The sequence below is a fragment of the Sciurus vulgaris genome (assembly GCF_902686455.1).
Source record: "Sciurus vulgaris genome assembly, chromosome: 2".
Classification (NCBI taxonomy): domain Eukaryota; kingdom Metazoa; phylum Chordata; class Mammalia; order Rodentia; family Sciuridae; genus Sciurus; species Sciurus vulgaris.
In genome coordinates, this window is record NC_136462.1 from 150,796,346 (window position 1) to 150,815,321 (window position 18,976).

General features: G+C 41.5%; 1 protein-coding gene across 4 annotated transcripts in view; it reads left to right on the forward strand.

Moving 5' to 3' along the window:
• The window catches only part of LOC306654118 (endophilin-A3), a 578,788-nt gene that overhangs the window by 201,589 nt on the left and 358,223 nt on the right, over positions 1–18,976 (forward strand). For 2 of the 4 annotated variants that reach the window (XM_079127379.1, XM_079127381.1), the window contains exon 1: positions 18,380–18,856. The exons of the other annotated variants lie outside the window; for them this stretch is intronic. The gene's annotated coding sequence lies outside the window, so the exon portion shown is untranslated. Of the gene's footprint in view, positions 1–18,379; positions 18,857–18,976 lie in introns of those variants that run through there. 4 annotated transcript variants of the gene reach the window in all.

Consider the following 18,976-nt stretch of genomic DNA (forward strand, 5'->3'; position numbering starts at 1 on the left):
CTGACAATGAGCTTCAAGCCTCCAGCAGGTGTCTCAGGATGGGATTTGCCCCACCCGAAGATCGGAGCTACGGCTTCCAGGATTATCCAAGATGGCTGCTCTGGCTTCCAAATGTGTTGGCAAATGGGGAGCTGCAGCTCAGTGGTGGACGTGGTCAGCTGGAGGTCCAGGAGACAGGATGCAGTTGGTCCAGCAGTGGTCCTGGAGGTCGGGTGTGTTTGGTGTGGCTGTGGGATCCAGGAGGCCGGGTGCAATCAGTCAGTCTGTGTTCCCGGTGATAGGGCACAGTCAGTTGGTCTGGGGGTACTGGTGGCAGGGAGCAGTCAGTTGATGTGAGGGCCCCTGAGGCAGGGAGTGATCGGTCGGGCTGAGGGATCCTGGAGACGGGACTCAGTCAGTCCGGCCAGGGGTCCTACAGGGCCTGGCTGTTGTCTCAAAATGGCGGCAGCCACGTGTAATCAAGCCTGCAGGTACTGTAACAGTGAACTTCCAGGCAGCAGCAGGCAGCTGGTTCTCCACTGGCAGTCTGCGGTCAGTCTCCTGGCAGCTGTCGGATGATTGGGAGGTGAACCTCGAGCGTTGGGTGATGGATAGGGGTAAGGCAGGCGATGGACAGGGGAGAGGCAGGCAAATGGCGGATGATAGACGCCTGACAGTGAGCAATCTGCTCTCAAAAAAGGCATCGATATGCTGGCAGATTGCAGGTGATCACAGCAGACAAATGGGGTAAAGAGCAGGGGATCGATAAGCAGCAAAAACTGCCTCACCGAGAAACAGATATCCTCTGCTTGAATACGGCGTTGCGGAGCGACAAGGAACGCAGCCTCCCACTAGTCCGCCATCTTGGATCCCTAATTTTATTGTCGATTTCTAATTTCATTCCATTGTGATCTGATAGAATGCAGGGTAGTATATATTTTTTTTTTTTGTATTTGCTAAGAGTAACTTTGTGGCATAACATATGATCTATTTTAGAGAAGGATCCATGTGCTGCTGAGTTTCACTCCTTGATGGATGGAATACGCTAAATATGTCTGTTAAGTCTAAATTATTGATTGTATCATTTAGTTCTATAGTTCTTTGTTTAGTCTTTGTTTGGAAGATTTATCCAGTGGTGCAAAAACTATGTTAAAGTTACCCAGTATATTGTGTTGTGGTCTGTTTGATTCTTGAAATTGAGAAGGATTTGTTCAATGTATGTAGATGCTCCATTGTTTGGGGCATAAATGTTTACAATTTTTATCTCTTGTTGATATATGATTCCCTAAGCAGTATCAAATGTCCTTCTTTATTCTTTCTGACTAACTTTGACTTGAAGTCCACTTTGTCTGATATGAGGATGGAAACCCCTGCTTGTTTACATAGTCCATGTGAGTGGTATGTTTTTTCCCATCCTTTCACCTTCAGTCTGTGGATGTCTTTTCCTATGACGTGAATCTCTTGAAAACAGCATATTGTTGGGTCTTTTTAAAAAATCTTATTTGCCAGTCTATGTATTTTGACTGATGAGTTTAGGCTATTAGCATTCAGGGTTATTATTGAGATATGATTTGTATTCCCAGTCATTTTGGTTTATCTTTTCTTTTTAATTTGACATGGTTTCTCCTTTCTTTGGCTTTTCCTTTAGAATATTTCGTCCCTTTGATGATTTTCATTTTTTTCTCATTTCCTCCTCATGGAATATTTTCCTGAGAATGTTCTGTAGTGCAGACTTTCTAGTTATAAATTCTTTTAACTTTTGCTTATTATATAAGGTTTTTATTTTGTCATCAAATCCGAAGCTTAGATTTGCTGGATATAAGATTCTTGGTTGGCATACATTTTCTTTCAGAGATTGGTATGTGTTGTTGTTCTAGGACTTCCTAGTTTTGAGGGTCTGGGTTGAGAAATCTGCTGAGATCCAAATTGTTTTCCCTCTACATGTAATATGATATTTTTCTCTTTTATTCTTTAAAATTCTATCCATTTTCGTTATAATGTGTCTTGGTGCGGGTCTATTATAATTTTGTACATTTGGGTTCCTGTAAGCCTCTTGTTCTTGATTTTCCAATTCGTTGTTAAGAATTTGGGAAGTTTTCTGGTATTGTCATTGAAAAGATTGTGCTTTCCTTTGGTTTGTATCTCCATGCCTTCCTCTAATCTGATAAATCTTAAATTTGGTCTTTTCATGTTATCCCATTGTTCTTGGAGGTTCTTGCCATGGTTTTTTACCATCTTCACTGTGTGGTCAACTTTGTTTTCAAGATTGTATATTTTGTCTTTGTTGCCTGAGGTTCTGTCTTCCAAGTGATCTAGTGTGTTGGCGATGCTTTCTGTTGAACTTTTAATTTGATTTATTGCTTCCTTCATTTGAAGGATTTCTTTTTTTTTTTTTTCAGAATCTCTCTTTATTGAGGTGATCTTTTGCTACCTGTATTTGTTCTCTTAGATCATCCTTTACTTTGCAGATCAGTTTAACTATGTATGTTCTGAATTCCTTCTGTGACATTTCTTCTACTGTGTTGTCAATGGATTCTATTATTGTAACATCTTAGTTTGTTTGGGACAATTTCTTCCTTTGTTTTTTCATGTTGTTTGTGTGTCTTCCCATCTAGCAGTGCAGATCTGAGATATTACAGTTTCTGCTCTATAGACTTTTAGTACCCCTGCATATTTCCAATACCTTGCCTTTAAGGGGAGATCAATATTAACAGCACCCCAATGCAAGCAATATTCAGCCTTAAACCAAATAGCCCCTATTAAGACATTAACAGTTTTGATGCAATGAACAGAAATTATGTGTTCAATTATTGTCTACAATATAAACAGTATATTTGCAAAAGGGTGTACAGTTTCTAATGGTAGAGAGAACAGGGGTGGTGTAGAATGTGATGTTTATGAGGTAGGGGGAGAAGGCAGAAGTATTAGATCATAGGAAGAGTTAAAGAGGAATCAAAAGAAGTTGGCTATTAGCAGGAGAAAAGAGAGAGAGAGAATCTGGAGAACTAGATAATGAGAGGAAAATATATAGGGAGAATAAATAAATAAAGAAAAAAATTAATTTAAAATTAAATAAAAAAGGAAAAATGTAAAAATGAAAGAATATACAACAAAAATGTACTGTACTATTCAGCATGATGCATGATAAGTACTTGGTTTCAAAAATGGTGGTGATGTGAAAGCAGAAAAAGAAAAGAAAAAAAAATCTACAAGGAAAATTGAACAATTGTTTCTGTTGCAGTTCTGTAGTTTCTCTGCTTCCCTTCTTATTCCATAGGTGTGGTTGTCTGGAGTTTGCTAGTATATCCACACTCAGGAAGGTGAGGGTTACTAGGGTGGGAGGGTTAGTATTGGAAGCAGAACTCCTGGAGGGTGGGGTATAGCAATTGTCAGTCCCCATTGGAAGACTGAACCCCAGGAATCTCCTTTGGGGTTCACTCATGTGATGGAGGAGCCTGATCTTAGCCTCTTATGTCATTTGCAGATCCCACAATTGCTGGTCTCTAATTTAGTCTTTAAACTGTATCTCTCCTGCCCCCCACCCTTTCAATTTCCCAGTCAGGCACCTGTCTCTCCAGCAGCCCTGAGGGCTGAGTGCTGGTACCTGTGCATCTGTCATAGAGAGCTGTTCTGTATCAGGCAGATCAGGACCAGGTGTTGAGAGCTGAGGGCTGGCCACATAGCTGCAAACACTGGGCTGAATTGGTGGTTAGGGAGGGGTTGGGATACTGGAGACTGAGGATGCAGAGGGCCCTGCTGATTGCCAAACTGGTGGGATCAGGGGATAGGTGGATGCTGAATTGGGAGAGAATCAGAGATCAGGCTAGTGTTGGGTCCCAGCAAATGCCTGCTCAAGTTGGCCCTGGAAATATAGTGGGTGCCAGACTGGTTGACTGGGCAAGCTAAGAGAAATATGCCCTCACACCCTCTTCCAATCTACTGACCTCTTGCAGGCTCTCTTCTGCCTCTGCAGCAAGATGGTGGCTACTAGAACACCTATCAGGGAGACCTCCAGTGATGGTCTTCCAGGCCCTGGCTGGTGTCCCTAGATGGAAGTGGCTGTGTCCCTAGATGGTGGTATTGGCAAACCTGTAGGTATCTTGACATTGGGCTTCCAGGCCCTGGCCAGTGTCCCAAGATAGAGGCTCCCATAACTCGAGATGGCAATGGCAGTAGTGGAGATAACCCAAGATGGTGGCTGAGGTGTTCCAAGATGGAAGCAACTGCTTTCAGAAATGGGGCAATGAGGGCAGGCTGTGCAGTGATGGTGGGCGGCCGCACTTGGAGATGCAGTGCTATGGTGGGCAGCTGTCTGGTGTTCCAAGGTGGAGGTTACCATGACCAGGTGGTTATTTGATGTTTAAAATGGGCTGTTGAATTCAGTTATCCAGGATTTTGTTGAGGATTTTTGCATTTATGTACATTAAGGATATTGGCCTGTAATTTTATTTTCTTGTAGTGTCCATGTCTGGCTTTTGATATTAAGGTAATTCTAGCCTTGTAGAATAAATTTTGAAGTATTCTCTAGTCTGAAATTTTGGGGGGAAGGATTTGAGAAGGATTGGCAATAATTGTTTTTTGGTGAGAGTCAGGGTCTCTGGTGTTGGACTTTTATGGGAAATTTTAAAATTATTGATTCAATTTCCTTACTCTTGATCTGCTCAGATTTTCTTTTTTTTCATAATTCAGTCTTAGTAGGAGTGTTTCTAGGAGTTTATCCATTTCATCTAGGTTATTCACTTCGTTGGCATATAATTGTTCATTGTGATCTCTTATGATCTTTTGTTTTTCTTTTGTATTAACTGTAATGTCTCTTCTTTCATTTATAATTTTATTTATTTTAAACTTCTTTTCCCCCTTTTCTAGTTAAATGTTTTTTCCCCCTTAATCTACTTAAAGGTGTCAATTTAGTTTGACTTCTTTTTAAAAAAAATTCTTGGTTTACTTTTTTGTGTGTACCAAAACACATAAAAATCATATAGAAGTTTGGGTTGATAACTTATTTTTATTACATTCAAAATCTCTGCACTTTTGCTTCTCTTTCTTTCCAATTTTTCTGCTATTGATATCATAGTTTATATCCTTTTATATTGTATAACCATTAACAAATTATTCTATATAGTTATTTTAATATTTTTGTCTTTTATTTCAGGGTTCAAAGTGGCTTCTCCACCTTTACACTATTCTGAATTTGACTATACACTTACCTTAACCAATGGGTTTTTTACCTTTCTGTGTTTTCATTTTGATGATTATTAGTGTTCTTTCACTTCAACTTGAGGAAATTCTTTTTTTTTTTTCTTTCTTTTTTTTAATTAAAAATCATAAATTTACAGAGGGCAATGTTGTTTGATTCATTCTGTTATTTTTTCCCTTCCCCCACCCCTCCCACCCCTCTTTTCCCTCTATACAGTCCTTCCTTCCTCCATTCTTACCACCCTCCTTATCCCTAACCCTAAACCTAACCCTAACCCTAACACTAACCCCTCCTACCCCCCATTATATGTCCTCATCTGCTTATCAGCGAGATCATTTGTCCTTTAGTTTTTTGAGTTTGGCTTATCTCACTTAGCATGATATTCTCCAATTTCATCCATTTGCCTGCAAATGCCATAATTTTATCATTCTTCATGGCGGAGTAATATTCCATTGTATATATATGCCACAGTTTCTTTATCCATTCATCAACTGAAGGGCATCTAGGTTGGTTCCACAATCTGGCTATGGTGAATTGAGCAGCTATGAACATTGATGTGGCTGTATCTCTGTGGTATGCTGATTTTAAGTCGTTTGGGTATAGGCCAAGGAGTGGGATAGCTGGGTCAAATGGTGGTTCCATTCCAAGCTTTCTGAGGAATCTCCATACTGCTTTCCAGAGTGGCTGCACTAATTTGCAACCTCACCAGCAATGTATGAGTGTACCTTTTTCCCCACATCCTCGCCAACACCTATTGTTGCTTGTGTTCTTGATAATCGCCATTCTAATTGGGGTGAGATGGAATCTTAGGGTAGTTTTGATTTGCATTTCTCTTACTACTAGAGATGTTGAACATTTTTTCATATATCTGTTGATTGCTTGTACATCTTCTTCTGTGAAGTGTCTGTTCATTTCCTTAGGCCATTTGTTGATTGGATTATTTGTATTCTTGGTGTAGAGTTTTTTGAGTTCTTTATAGTTCTGGAAATTAGCGCTCTATCTGAAGTATGAGTGGCAAAGATATTCTCCCACTCTGCAGGCTCTCTCTTCACATTACTGATAGTTTCCTTTGCTGAGAGAAAGTTTTTCAGTTTGAATCTATCCCAGTTGTTGATTCTTGCTTTTATTTCTTGTGCTATGGGAGTCCTGTTAAGGAAGTCTGATCCTAAGCCAACAAGTTGAAGGTTTGGACCTACTTTTTCTTTTATAAGATGAATGGTCTCTGGTCTGATTCCGAGGTCCTTGATCCATTTTGAGTTGAGTTTTGTGCAGGGTGAGAGATAGGAGTTTAATTTCATTCTGTTGCATATGGATTTCCAGTTTTCCCAGCACCATTTGTTGAAGAGGCTATCTTTTCTCCATTGCATATTTTTGGCACCTTAGTCTAGTATGAGAAAATTGTATTTATTTGGGTTTGTGTCCATGTCCTCTATTCTGTACTATTGATCTACCTGTCTATTTTGGTACCAATACCATGCCATTTTTGTTACTATTACTTTGTAATAGAGTTGAAGATCTGGTATTGCGATACCCCCTGCTTCACTCTTTCTACTGAGGATTGCTTTAACTATTCTGGGTTTTTTATTCTTCCAGAGGAATTTCATAATTGCTTACTCTATTTCTGTAAGGTACATCATTGGGATTTTAATTGGAATTGCATTGAATCTGTATAGCACTTTTGGTAGTATGGCCATTTTGACAATATTAATTCTGCCTTTCGAAGAACATGGGAGATTTTTCCATCTTCTAAGGTTTTCTTTAATTTCTTTCTTTAGTGTTCTGTAGTTCTCATTGTAGAGGTATTTCACCTCTTTTGTGAGATTGATTCCCAAGTATTTTATTTTTTTCAAGGCTATTGTGAATGGGGTAGTTTTCCTAATTTCTCTTTCTGAAGATTCATCACTTATGTTTAAAAATACATTGGATTTTTGAGCATTTATCTTGTAACCTGCTACTTTACTGAATTCACTTATGAGTTCTAAGAGTTTTCTGGTGGAATTTCCAGGTTCCTCTTAATATATAATCATGTCATCAGTGAACAGGGATAGTTTGAGTTCTTCTTTTCCAATTCGTATCCCTTTAATTTCTTTGGTTTATCTAATTGCTCTGGCTAGAGTCTCAAGAACGATGTTGAATAGAAGTGGTGAAAGAGGGCATCCCTGCCTTGTTCCAGTTTTTAGGGGGAATGCTTTCAGTTTTTCACCATTTAGAATGATATTGGCCATGGGCTTAGTGTAGATGGCCTTCACAATGTTAAGGAATGTTCCAACTACCCTAATTTTTTCTAGTGTTTTGAGCATGAAGGGATGCTGTATTTTATCGAATGCTTTTTCTGCATCTATTGAAATAATCATGTCATTCTTAACTTTAGTCTGTTGATATGGTGAATGACATTTATTGATTTCCGGATGTTGAACCAACCTTGCATCCCTGGGATAATACCCACTTGATCGTGGTGCACTATCTTTTTAATATATTTTTGTATGCGATTTGCTAAAATTTTGTTGAGTATTTTTGCGTCGATGTTCATTAAGGATATTGGTCTGAAATTTTCTTTCCTCCATGTGTCTCTGTCTGGTTTAGGTATCAGGGTGATATCGGCGTCATAGAATGAGTTTGGGAGGGTTCCCTCCTCTTCTATTTCATGGAATACTTTGAGGAATATTGGAATGAGCTCTTCTTTAAAGGTTTTGTAGAACTCGGCTGAGAACCCATCTGGTCCCGGACTTTTCTTTGTTGGTAGGCTTTTGATGACCTCTTGCATTTCATTGCTTGAAATTGATTTATTTAAGTTGTGCAACGAAATTGAAACAAAAGAAACAATCGGAAAAATTAACAAAATAAATAGTTCATTCTTTGAAAAAATAAACAAAATTGATAAACCCTTAGCCCCATTAACAAAGAGAAAGAGGGAGAAAACTCAAATTACTAAAATTCGGAATGAACAAGGAAATTCTTTTAACATTTTTTTGTAGAGTAGGTTTATTGATGATGAACTCTCTTAGTTTTTGTTTACATGGTAAAAAAAAATCTCTTCTTCCTTTCTGAAGGACTGCTTTTCAAGGTATATTTTTCTTGGCTGGCAGTTTTTCTTTCAGCACTCCTGGCCTGCAAAATTGTTGCTACCAGAAATTTCTGATGGTCTTATACAGATTCTCTTTATTTTCCTACTATTTTCACAATTCTTTCCCTTTTTGACTTCTTACAATTTTGTCATAATATATCTTAGTGAAGACCTCTCTATGTTCAATCTGTGCTATCCTGGCTTCTTGGATATGGATGTTCATTTATCACTCCATATTTGGGATAATGTTTTCCAGTATTATTTCTTTAAATAATCTTTCCACACTTTTCTCTTTCTCTGCTCCTTCTGGAACTCCTGTAATGCATATATTGGTTCTCTTCATGTTTTGTAATTCCCATAGTTAACTTTACTCTTTTTCTTTCATTTTAGTTGTCTGATTAGGTAATTTCAAATATGTTTTTGAGTTTGCAGACTCTTTTGTTTAATTGAGTCAGCTCTGGAAGCCTTCTGTCAAGAAATTCAGTCCAGATGTTTTATTCCTCAGTTCCAGAATCTGGTCTTTTTTGTGGATTCTACCTCTTTGTTGAACATGTCATTTTGTTCATGTATTGTTTTCCTGTCTTATTTAGTTGTCTCCCTGTGTACTCCTGTAGTTCACTGATTATTCAAGGTGATTATTTTCTATTCTTTGTCAGGAAAATGATAGATCTTCATTTCCTTAGGTTTGTCCACTGGAGCTTTATTCCTTTGATGGTGTCATATTTCTTTGATTCTTCAAGTTCCTCTAAGCTTTTTATGGCTATCTTCACATTTGAAAAAGCAGCCACTTCATTCAGTTCTTCTTGAAGGACCTTGACTGAGGAAGACCTTAACTAGTAAGCCCAACTACAGATTTTAGGATCTCTCAGAACTTTTTATAGGTCAAATATTAGGCTTACATGCTTTCTCTTTATTCTAAAATGCCAGACTTGGTGTTGAGAGCCTCCTATTTGTTTTCTCTAGGCAGTCCCCTAAAATGTTCAAGGTTGTGTACTTTCTTCCAAGTTGGCAGAGCAAGCCAGCTACTAAGATCTGCACCTGCTGTTGAGATTTTTGTGCTATCTGTGGGAGCTCATAGAGCCTCCACAAGGAAGTACACAGGTGCTCAGGGCTTGCTTCAGATGGTTGGAGGGCCTAGGAGAATAGTCCTGCATGGTTCTTAGAAGAGTGTCTTGGTAGTCTGTGAGCTGGACAGCAGAATCTATGGCTCACTATTAAGAAATTTGTGTTGGTTGCTCTGAATTCCCTCCCCTTCTCCTTGCTCCTGCATATCTCCAGAATATTCAGTCATTATCCAATTTTTCTGAGTTGGGCAAGACAGAAGTGGGTCTCTGGGGAAGTGTCCTGCAAGGGTAGGGGAGCTGAGTCCTCACTTTGATCTCATTTTTCCCTGTGGGAGGAATTGCAGGCCAAAGGATCTCTCTTGGATAGGACTGATCATGTAAAGTGAAATTACTCTCACTGTCTTCAGAGTATGCACTTTTATATTTTCCACTCCACCGAGGTGCTAGACACTTGGCTAGACCACAGGGCTCCTATAAAGGTGTTCTGGTCTGTGGTAGTTGCCAAAAATCCATGTTTCTATGACTTCTAGAACCCTCTATTCTGTCATTTTTTTCCGACATCAGTCTTTATTTCTTCTTAAAACTGCCTTTTCATTCCCTTTTCCAAAAGTCCTAGTCATCACAGGTGTAAGCGCAAAAGAACAGGAAGCAGACCTCAATGAATTCAGAGAAGCTTTTATTCTTTGGCGGATTCGGACACCATTTGGGTCCACTTTTCAGATAGGAAAATGGCCATCAGTTACAGAGGGGATTTTTGTTTTATAGGGTACAATGATGTAATCATTGGAAGTTGTGTATGTGTAGTTTTGACCATCAGGGGCTAGTTTTACAGGTTAAAATTTTAATTTAGGAGGATAGTTGTAAAAAGGCTGAAACTCACTGTTGTTAGGAGGAATGAGTCTGGATCCCGAAGGATGAGTACTCAAATCTTGACCATTGTCATTTAGGACTAATTTGCCATGGGGGAAGGTCAAGGTTTAGGACCCAGCATTCAGTATCTGCTCCTTTCCCCCAGGGCCCATTGTTATCAGGAAAGAATGCTCTGGGAGAGTTTTAATGTTTGGCCCATTTCCCCTCCCTCCTCCAGAGCCACACCATCCCTCCATTTTTCTTGGGGAGCTATCTCATAGGAATATTATTTTCCATAATCTTTCAACAGGAACAGTTAATCTCACCTTTTTTCTGACCTCAAACCCCGACAAACTACCTTTGACTGCCTGGCTGTTTCTATCTTTTCTGGTCTCCCAGAACATTTCTTCTCTAGGTTACTCAATACATTTTTTTTTTTTTTTTAGTAAAAAAAATTCTTCTATTTTACTCTAAGTCCAAGAGAAGACTAATAGCTGAGTAAGTATGCACCATCAACCTGGTAAGAAATCGAGGGAACAGTGTAGGGTAGCTATGGTGGGCAGATTGTAACAGGGCCCCCCAGTCATTCCTGCCTCCTGATATTAACACCTTCATTTTTGGCATGCGAGGGACAATGCTATATGTTAACCAAATGCCTTTCTCCTGGATACTTCCAGAAGGTTACAATTCTCAGCCTTCCAGTAGTTGGGCAGTCATGAAACTCTTTCTGGCTAAAGAACTAAGAGTGAAAGCGATGTGTGTCATTTCTGGCAGTGAAAAGTTCCTGTAGATTCTCCAGTCTCTCTCTTTCCCTTGTGCAGGTAACATAAATGCTGCGTGTTGACAGGCAGAGCCATAGGGTGAAAGGGTTCTGGATCACTGAACACCCCCGTGAAGGACTGCTGCCCTGGGGAATTATCTAGCCTATGCCAGATTTGACATGAACAAGAAATTACCTGTTAAACCTCTAAAATTTTGTTACTTATTACTATAACATAAACCTATTCTATGCTGACTAATACCTTTGGAGCACAAGGTAAAAATGTAATCAGCAAAAGGTGAGTGGACATAGGAAGGTGGGGGTCAAGTTAGGAAGGCCACATATACCATGCCATGGGCTTTGAAGCTTCATCTGAAGAGAAGTGGGTTCCTTATAACATTTGACAGAGCAATGACATGGTAAGGTTGGCTTTTCAGCATGATTACTCTGGCTGTATTTCTAGTAATATAAACAAGAGCTCATGATGACTTCACCTGGCATATGCAGTAGTAGGGACAGAAGAAAACAGGTTTGAGAGTTAGTACATAGAATTGACAAGATGTGGTGAATGATTTAAAGAGTATGATATTGAGGAGGGGAAATTCCAGGCTCCCTGAATTCTGACACATGAGTGTTGGGGTGTTATTGATGATAGGTGGTATAAAGGAAAAGGAAAAGTATGTTGGGTAGGGGAAGGTAACACAGAGACAATAGCTTTGCCTTGGACAGTTTGAACTGAAAATGCTGTTGAATCTAGAATCTGGAAGACAACCTGGGCTGGAGGTTTAAGCTAATGACTCTTCATCAGCATGACTGGGGTAGCTAAAGTCATGGAAATTGATGGTATTGATGGTGTGGGTACCTGTTCAACCAACTCTGTTCTTTTGCTCTTCCATCCTGAACTTCAGCTTGAAAGATATACCCAGGATTTCCAGATTGTCCCAGGGCCAAGTCTGATAATCAGTTCAAGCCTGAGTCTCCAGCTCAAAGTAATAGTGGGACATGCTTGGTATTCCCCATGAAATTGCTAAATGCTTTCATTAACCGTGTGCCAGAATAGTATGATTATTTGTTGTTTTTAAAGACTAAGAAAAACATCAAAAGACTTCATGAAACAAGGATCCCCAAATTCATTTATGGGGCCAGGAAAATTGAGAACAAAGTCTTCAGTGTTCTTCTAAGCCTAAATAAGGAATATGGAAAACAAAGTTTTAAAAACGGATATTGACATGAAATTTCAGGTCAGGTAGAGACTTCAGATCTCAGAAGATTATTTGAGCTCAGATGTTTTACTCAAACCAAGGAAATTACTAAATGGATAGGATTGAAAATTCTATTTTAGTGATGGAAACTAGGAGAGGGAATCATCCGCATGACAGACTCAGAGGGTTGATGAGATGCCACAGTAGCCATTGACTTGGGAACAAGTCATGATGATGGCAGAAAGCTTGGACCGTGGATGCTCTTTTTTTGGATTCTGAGTGACAGATAAGGAGACTGACCACTCTAGAAATAAATGATGTGACAAATAGGAAAGAAAAGAGTAGCTAATACAAGATGCAATTTCCCTACCTCTTAGCCATGTACATTATTTATCTCCTGTATCCAAGGCAGAGAATATATGAAATATGAAAATTTCTTTTTTTGTTTTTGAGATGAAGTTTTTTTTTTTTTTTTTTTTTTTGGTGTTGACAGGCAACACCTAAAACTACATAATCCAGACTAATCTTGAACTCCAGCCTCAGGCTCCTGAGTAGCTGGGAGTACACATGTACATCACCATACCTAGCCAGTTCATATTATTTTAAAATGCATATTTGAGCTAAGTTCAGTGGGACTTGCCTGTAATCTCAGCAGCTCAGGAGGCAAGGCAGGAGAATTGCAGGTTCAAGACCAGGCTCAGCTATTTAGCAAGGCCCTAAGCAACTTAGTGAGACCCTGTCTCAAAATTAAAAATTAAAAAAAGGGCTGGAGATGTGGCTCAGGGTTTAAGTGCCCTTGGATTCAATCCCCAGTACTAGAAAAGAAAAAAAAAAAAAAAAAAGAAAGAAAAAAGAAAAGAAAGAAACCCACAACAAAACATATGCTTGCGATTATAGATTGATCTATACTGGAGAATACACAGGAGAGTAATTTTTAGAATATTTTTTACAGTAAGAACTTGTGCTTGTGTTTAACCTTTCTCATTTGAAATATTACTTTCCCTGAGAAACCTTTATTATTTATTTATTTATTTTTTTGGGTGCTGGGGATCGAACCCAGGCCTTGTGCTTACAAGGCAAGAACTCTACCGACTGAGCTATTTCCCCAGCCCCTGAGAAACCTTTATTACCCCCAATACTGAATTAGTTGCTTTCCTGCCCTATGTGTTTATAGCTTCCTGTTCTGTCACCCCTGGGCACATTTGTTACACTGTACCTCATCTGCTCTGGCAACACAGGTGCCATATCTTGTCATACCGCTGTGTTACCAAAACCTGTAAATCTGAAACAAGGGCACATTGTCAAAGAATATGTCCTGTACTATACTGGGACACGGAATTGCTCTTTAGGTCTAAAACTGATCCGATGTGGGTGTTGGGAGGTCTGAAGGAAAGTGGTTTTTCACACTCATCCATAGAACATCTTTGCCTGAGTCTGCATAAAGAAGGTCTAAAAATGCTTAATTGGCTACCAATTCTCTTAAAGTTAAGGTGTTTTGCAAAACTTAATATGTAGAAATATTTTTATTGAATTTACATTTGTAAAAGGACTTTTCAAATATTCCTTTGTGGAACTTCCAATCCCAATATTGCCAAGTAGAGAGTGTAAGGAACATGTAGGGAAGCAGACTAAACAGGCGGGGCTCATTTTGTAACCCACAGGGAGTGGAGTGCAATGTAGCATCAGAGAGAATGCTTTTGCTTAAAAGTCCTCTTGATGACTTGCACAGTACAGTATTTAGATCAATTCAATTTCTTTCTTTATACTCTGTTCTTTTCCCTCAAATTAATCAATTCTGAAACAAAACAGCATTCTGGAGTTGTTGGAGATGACGTTCTAGACATGAATTTTTCAGAAAGTAAATATGTAAAGGAATAAATATGGCTTGGTTTAATTTTTTTTGTTTTTGAAATTTAACCTTCTTGTGAGTGATTATTTTTCTAAAACATAGCATGTACTTCTATTCAATTATAAACAGAATTCAACACACAAATGTGTTCACAGATAACCTTGCTTCATGAACATGAATGCAGTAATGTACATAGTGTTCTTTTCAGGCCTCACTGAGATAACTAAGCTATAACAGAGTAGGGATTTTTAAAAATTTCTTTTGCGATTTTTACAGTTTATCTGTAGCACCTTTATGGTGTCAGTATGCCTATTCTTAAAATGCATTCTGTCCCTTTCTAATTTGTGGACTCTACCTTTGAAAACCAGATGAACAAATTTGTTAGAACTATGTACAAAATAAGAACCAACAATCCTGAGAAAACTCATTTAAGCATATGCAATATGCTTAAACCTGTGATGATGGTTGGATGCTCAGAGGTCTTTTCTGTTACTGGTTTGGTTGTCGTGAAGACTAGGGGAGATTGTTAAATTCTAGATTAGAGAGGAGTATTAGTCCATTCTTTATTGTTATAATCGTAATGAAACCTTGGGACTGAGTAACTATAAATAAAAGAGGTTTATTTATCTCATGGTTCTGGAGGTTCAAGGGCATGGAATTGATATCAGCTCAGCTCTGACAAAGGGCCCATGGTGGACAGCATCACAATAGGAAAATGTATGGGAGCAGGAGATCACATCACAAGGCAAGAAATCAAAGAGAGCAATTTGGGGGGTCAGGTTCCCTCTTTTAAAAACTTGCTCTTGTGAGAATTAACTCCAGGTCCTACAAGAACTACCTTAAGTAGTCCTACAAGAACTACCCCTCCTAGGGCGTGTCCCCCAGTGACCTAACTGCTATTCACACAGCCATGCTGAGTACTAAGCCTCCAACACATGAATCCTTAGGGGACAAACTACATCTGAACCATAGTGAGAGTAACACTACAGTATACAAGCAACGTATGAAAACAGTTTCGGATGTTACACAGGAAGGGACTACTGGAAATTTCTAATGTTTACACTTTGACAAGTTAAGGAGAAAGTTGATCTTCAGAGGGCGAGATGGCTTGATCTGAATCTTTCAGTTTGTGCACAAACTGGGTTTCCTGACCATAGCTCCAGAGCCCCCTGTGTTCAGCTTGTGCCTTGGGGAAGAAGGCAGGGTTTTGTCAAGGGCAGAATAACATGAATTTGAAGGGACTAACAATCTATCCTTCCCAGAGTATCTGTGTTCTGTTCGTCTTCCACAGCAGTCTCTGTGGACACATGTGAGTGTGGAATCTCTGAAACTCAGATAGGAAAAAGCAGATCCTGAGATAGGAGGCAGAATCCAGGAACCCAAGAGATGGATCTTAGGGAGGAAAAGGAATGGCTTCCTAGACCTCCCAGAGTCTAGTGTATTGCCATTGTCCTCAGGTAGTGAGGGTTCTCAGGAGTAGGTAGTTGGGAGCTGGGCAGGGAGGGCCTGTCTCCTGCCCAGTGACTGGTAGCTACACCCGATAATCAAATTTGTTCTCTTGGGGTTCACTAATTCCTGTTCTCCCCACTTCCCACTCTTCTTTCCATGCCTTTGGTAATCAATGTTTTGCTTGAACATTTGGACCAGGCGTGGTGAAGAGTAGGCGGGAAGGATAGAGGGTGACTGAGGGAAGACTTGGTCCACATTTTGGAAGAGTGTCAAAAGAAACAGATTTGTGAGACCATAGATCTGCAGATGACAACACCTGTAAGGGACAGCCAGCTCCCTCAGTAGAATCTGTCCTCTGTGGCTCTTGTCCTGATTCACTGTACCTTAGTCGTGCATGTAAGATTGCTCAACCTAGGGTGGACAGGAAGGCAGAACTTCCAAAAGGGTGTTGGTAATCTGTCACTTCTGCTTTGCTCTTCTGACCAACTACCTTTTGAGGGAAGCTTGATGCTAGACAGAAACTGCCAGAGAGAAAGACTCCCCTCTGGCCTCAGTGCTTAGTGAGGGGCACTCCCTAGAGATTGACTCAGGTATCAAAAGTGCCCAAGGGAAAGTGTGACAGGAAGTCCTGCTGAGATATAAAAACCTTAGAGCAGAGCTACTCAGGCTTTCCCAGCAAAGTACCCTGACTCCGGAGGCATTCCCAGTGCCTCCCTGAGCTGCAGACTCTATGCAGCTGCCACTGCACAAGCATAATATTTCTTTGAATTCTCCATTTCATCTTGAATATTCATGCGAGTTCTGCAGTCAACTCCATGATACCTTGTAAGTCGTTTTAGAATATGAATGATTTGAGAAGTGCCATAATATATTTGCTAAGAACATGTGGTGTTTAAACCTTTCTATTTCAGTTTCCTCATTTGTAAAATGGGATTAAAAATAATATTTACCCTATGGACTGTTGTGCTGAATTAATATACATTAAATGCCTGGTGCATCCTAAATGTTTTAAAATATTACCATTCCTCTACTTATACACTGATGTGAGAAGTACATACTGTCAATTCCTAAGTTTTGAATTCACTTACCTGTAACCGCATAATCAATACCTGCAACATGTTTAAAGTCATTAGAGGAGTAGTAAAAATTTTGTGTCACCTGATAATGCATGTACTCAGCTCAGGTTGAATAGGCAATACTTTGCCCTCTTCTTTCAGCTTTTTGTACTGTAAATAAGCATCCTGAAAAGTCTCTTTAATATTGTATTTTTCTTTGCTTTTCTTTTCTTCTTTCTTCTTCTCCTTCTTCTTCTTTTTCCGTCGTTGTTGTTGTTGTTACCAGGGATTGAACTCAGGGACATTCTATCACTGGCCAGCCCTTTTATTTTACATTTTGAGATGGGCTCTTGCTAAGTTGCTGAGGTTAGCCTAGAACTTGTGATTCTCCCGCCCCAGCTCCCAAGACACTGGGATTATAGGTGTGCGAGTGCACCTGGCACATTTTTGTTGATGATCGATGATTTCACTGTTTAAAACAGTCCTCAAAGAGGGGCTGAAGTGCTGCCTAGTGTTCCTAAGTAGAAGAAAGCTGTGATGTGGAGGAAATATATGTAATAGACAAGATGCAGTGGGCATAAATTGTAATGTATGTTAAATAAGGTGCTTTTTACATAGAAACACACAGAAAGGAAGATAATGTGCTAATTGGTTGACCAAAATGTTGTTGACCAGAGCTTGTGGGAATCTTTTGTCTGTTATTTCTCCCAGGAGCAATGCATTCATAAATTCATTTTTCATCAACATTTTAGAACATAATAAACAGGTGAGTCAGTTCGGGTTGAATCCTGCCCTCCCTCTGCCTCCTTCTCCTTGATGATCCTCTGCTCATTTTCCAAAAGAATCCAACCACTTTACCTGGAGTGGACAGTCTCAGAGACCCTCTTATTGTCAGAGGAAGCCATTAGTTTGTAAGGAAGGGAAGAGCAGATAAGGGAGGCAGGCATGGCAACTCTTCCAGAAAGTGCAATGGTTTCTGCAATGTACCAACCACCCAGAAGGAAGGAGAGCAACTTTGGGAATGATAATACAGATTCTAGAGAGGTGCAGACCTGGGGTTCCAGTCTTGGCTTTTCTAGTCACTTAGCAATCCCTGAGAAGCCTCAGATTCCTCACAGGTGAAATGGGATAATGCTACCAACTTCTGCCATAATGCTCTTGTGACAATCAAGGAGATGATGACTGTGGGCGTACTTAAGTGGGGGCATAATCCTGTAGATCTTATAAAGAATCTCCTGGCCCTTATAAGCAAGCCTCCTGGCTTATATTGCTGAGATTAAGCCAAGACCATTTCCCCAGACTTCTCTTTACGTCTAGACTCCCATAGGCAACTCATCCCAGCCTTCTGCCCCTGACATGACCACTTGCATCCCAAATTGCAAGCCTGGGCACTGCATTCTTCTACCAGCTGTGGGGTTCTGTTACCCAAGTCGGCCTTATAGAAGGGAGTGCCTACTGGGCTTATGAGGCGCCCTGCTGGGTCGCCCACTAAATGGAGGGCTACTGGTCAGAGGACCGCACCGCCCTTGTGCGTTCTGCGTTGGGGACCACGGGTAGCAGAGGAGGCGTAGACCCGGAGGGGTCTGCGGATACCTGACCTGGTCCTGCCTGGGCAGAAGCGCCTAAGGCTCTCAGGCACGAGTCAGCGGTCCCAGGCAAACCTCCCTGTGGCCGCTGGGCCCGACTTTGCATAACTGGCGCCCGGAAGGGATGGGTGGAGGCGATGGGAGGTGAGAGGGGGCGACGGCATCCCTACTCTGGCTCTGACTGAGGCGGGGCGGCCCGCCTGGCTCACCGCGCAGCGGCCGCCTTTCCCCAACGCGCCTGCCGGCGGCGGCTGCGGCGGTGGCGGCGTCGGCAATCCCGGCTCTTGGCATAACGCCTGGCGGCCGGCCCAGGGCGAGGAGTGGCTTCCAGGAAGCGGGCGGAGGAGCGTTCCAGCCGAGTCTCGCTGTTGCGGGGGCCCCGCGCGCTCTGAGAGGCCGGGGCCCGCCCCCTCACCGGGTCTCTTCGCACCCCCAGCGCCCCTGGCTCTGGCTGAGAGCGCGGTGCCCACGCGCGGGTAGACAGGCGCCCGGGCGCGCCGTGCACTTGCCGGGCGGCGCAGGTGGCGGCGCGCGCCCTCCGCCTCTGGGCCCTGGCCAGCGCAGCGCTCCGCGCGCCCAGAGGGGGCGGGAGAGGCGGGGCAGCCCCCGTCCCAGCCCCATTTAACTTCGCGGCGGCGGCGGCGACTGCGGCGCCGCGGACTGGAGGCCGGCGTCGGGGAAGGTTCTGGTCCCGGATTCCGCACGAGGTGTGGACGAGGCCGCTTTTGCCCGCCTCTCCTCTGCGCTCACCGTGCCCGCGCGGCCCCAGAGCTACACGTCCTAGAAACTTCTGCGGCGCAAGGTGGGTGCAGCGAACTGGGCACAGGGACGCCCTACGGGGATCAAGGGAACACTATCTCTGAGGAGGGACAAGACTAGGAGCAGTGGCTTCTCTGAGCAAGTTGGAGGGACACCGCGTGAT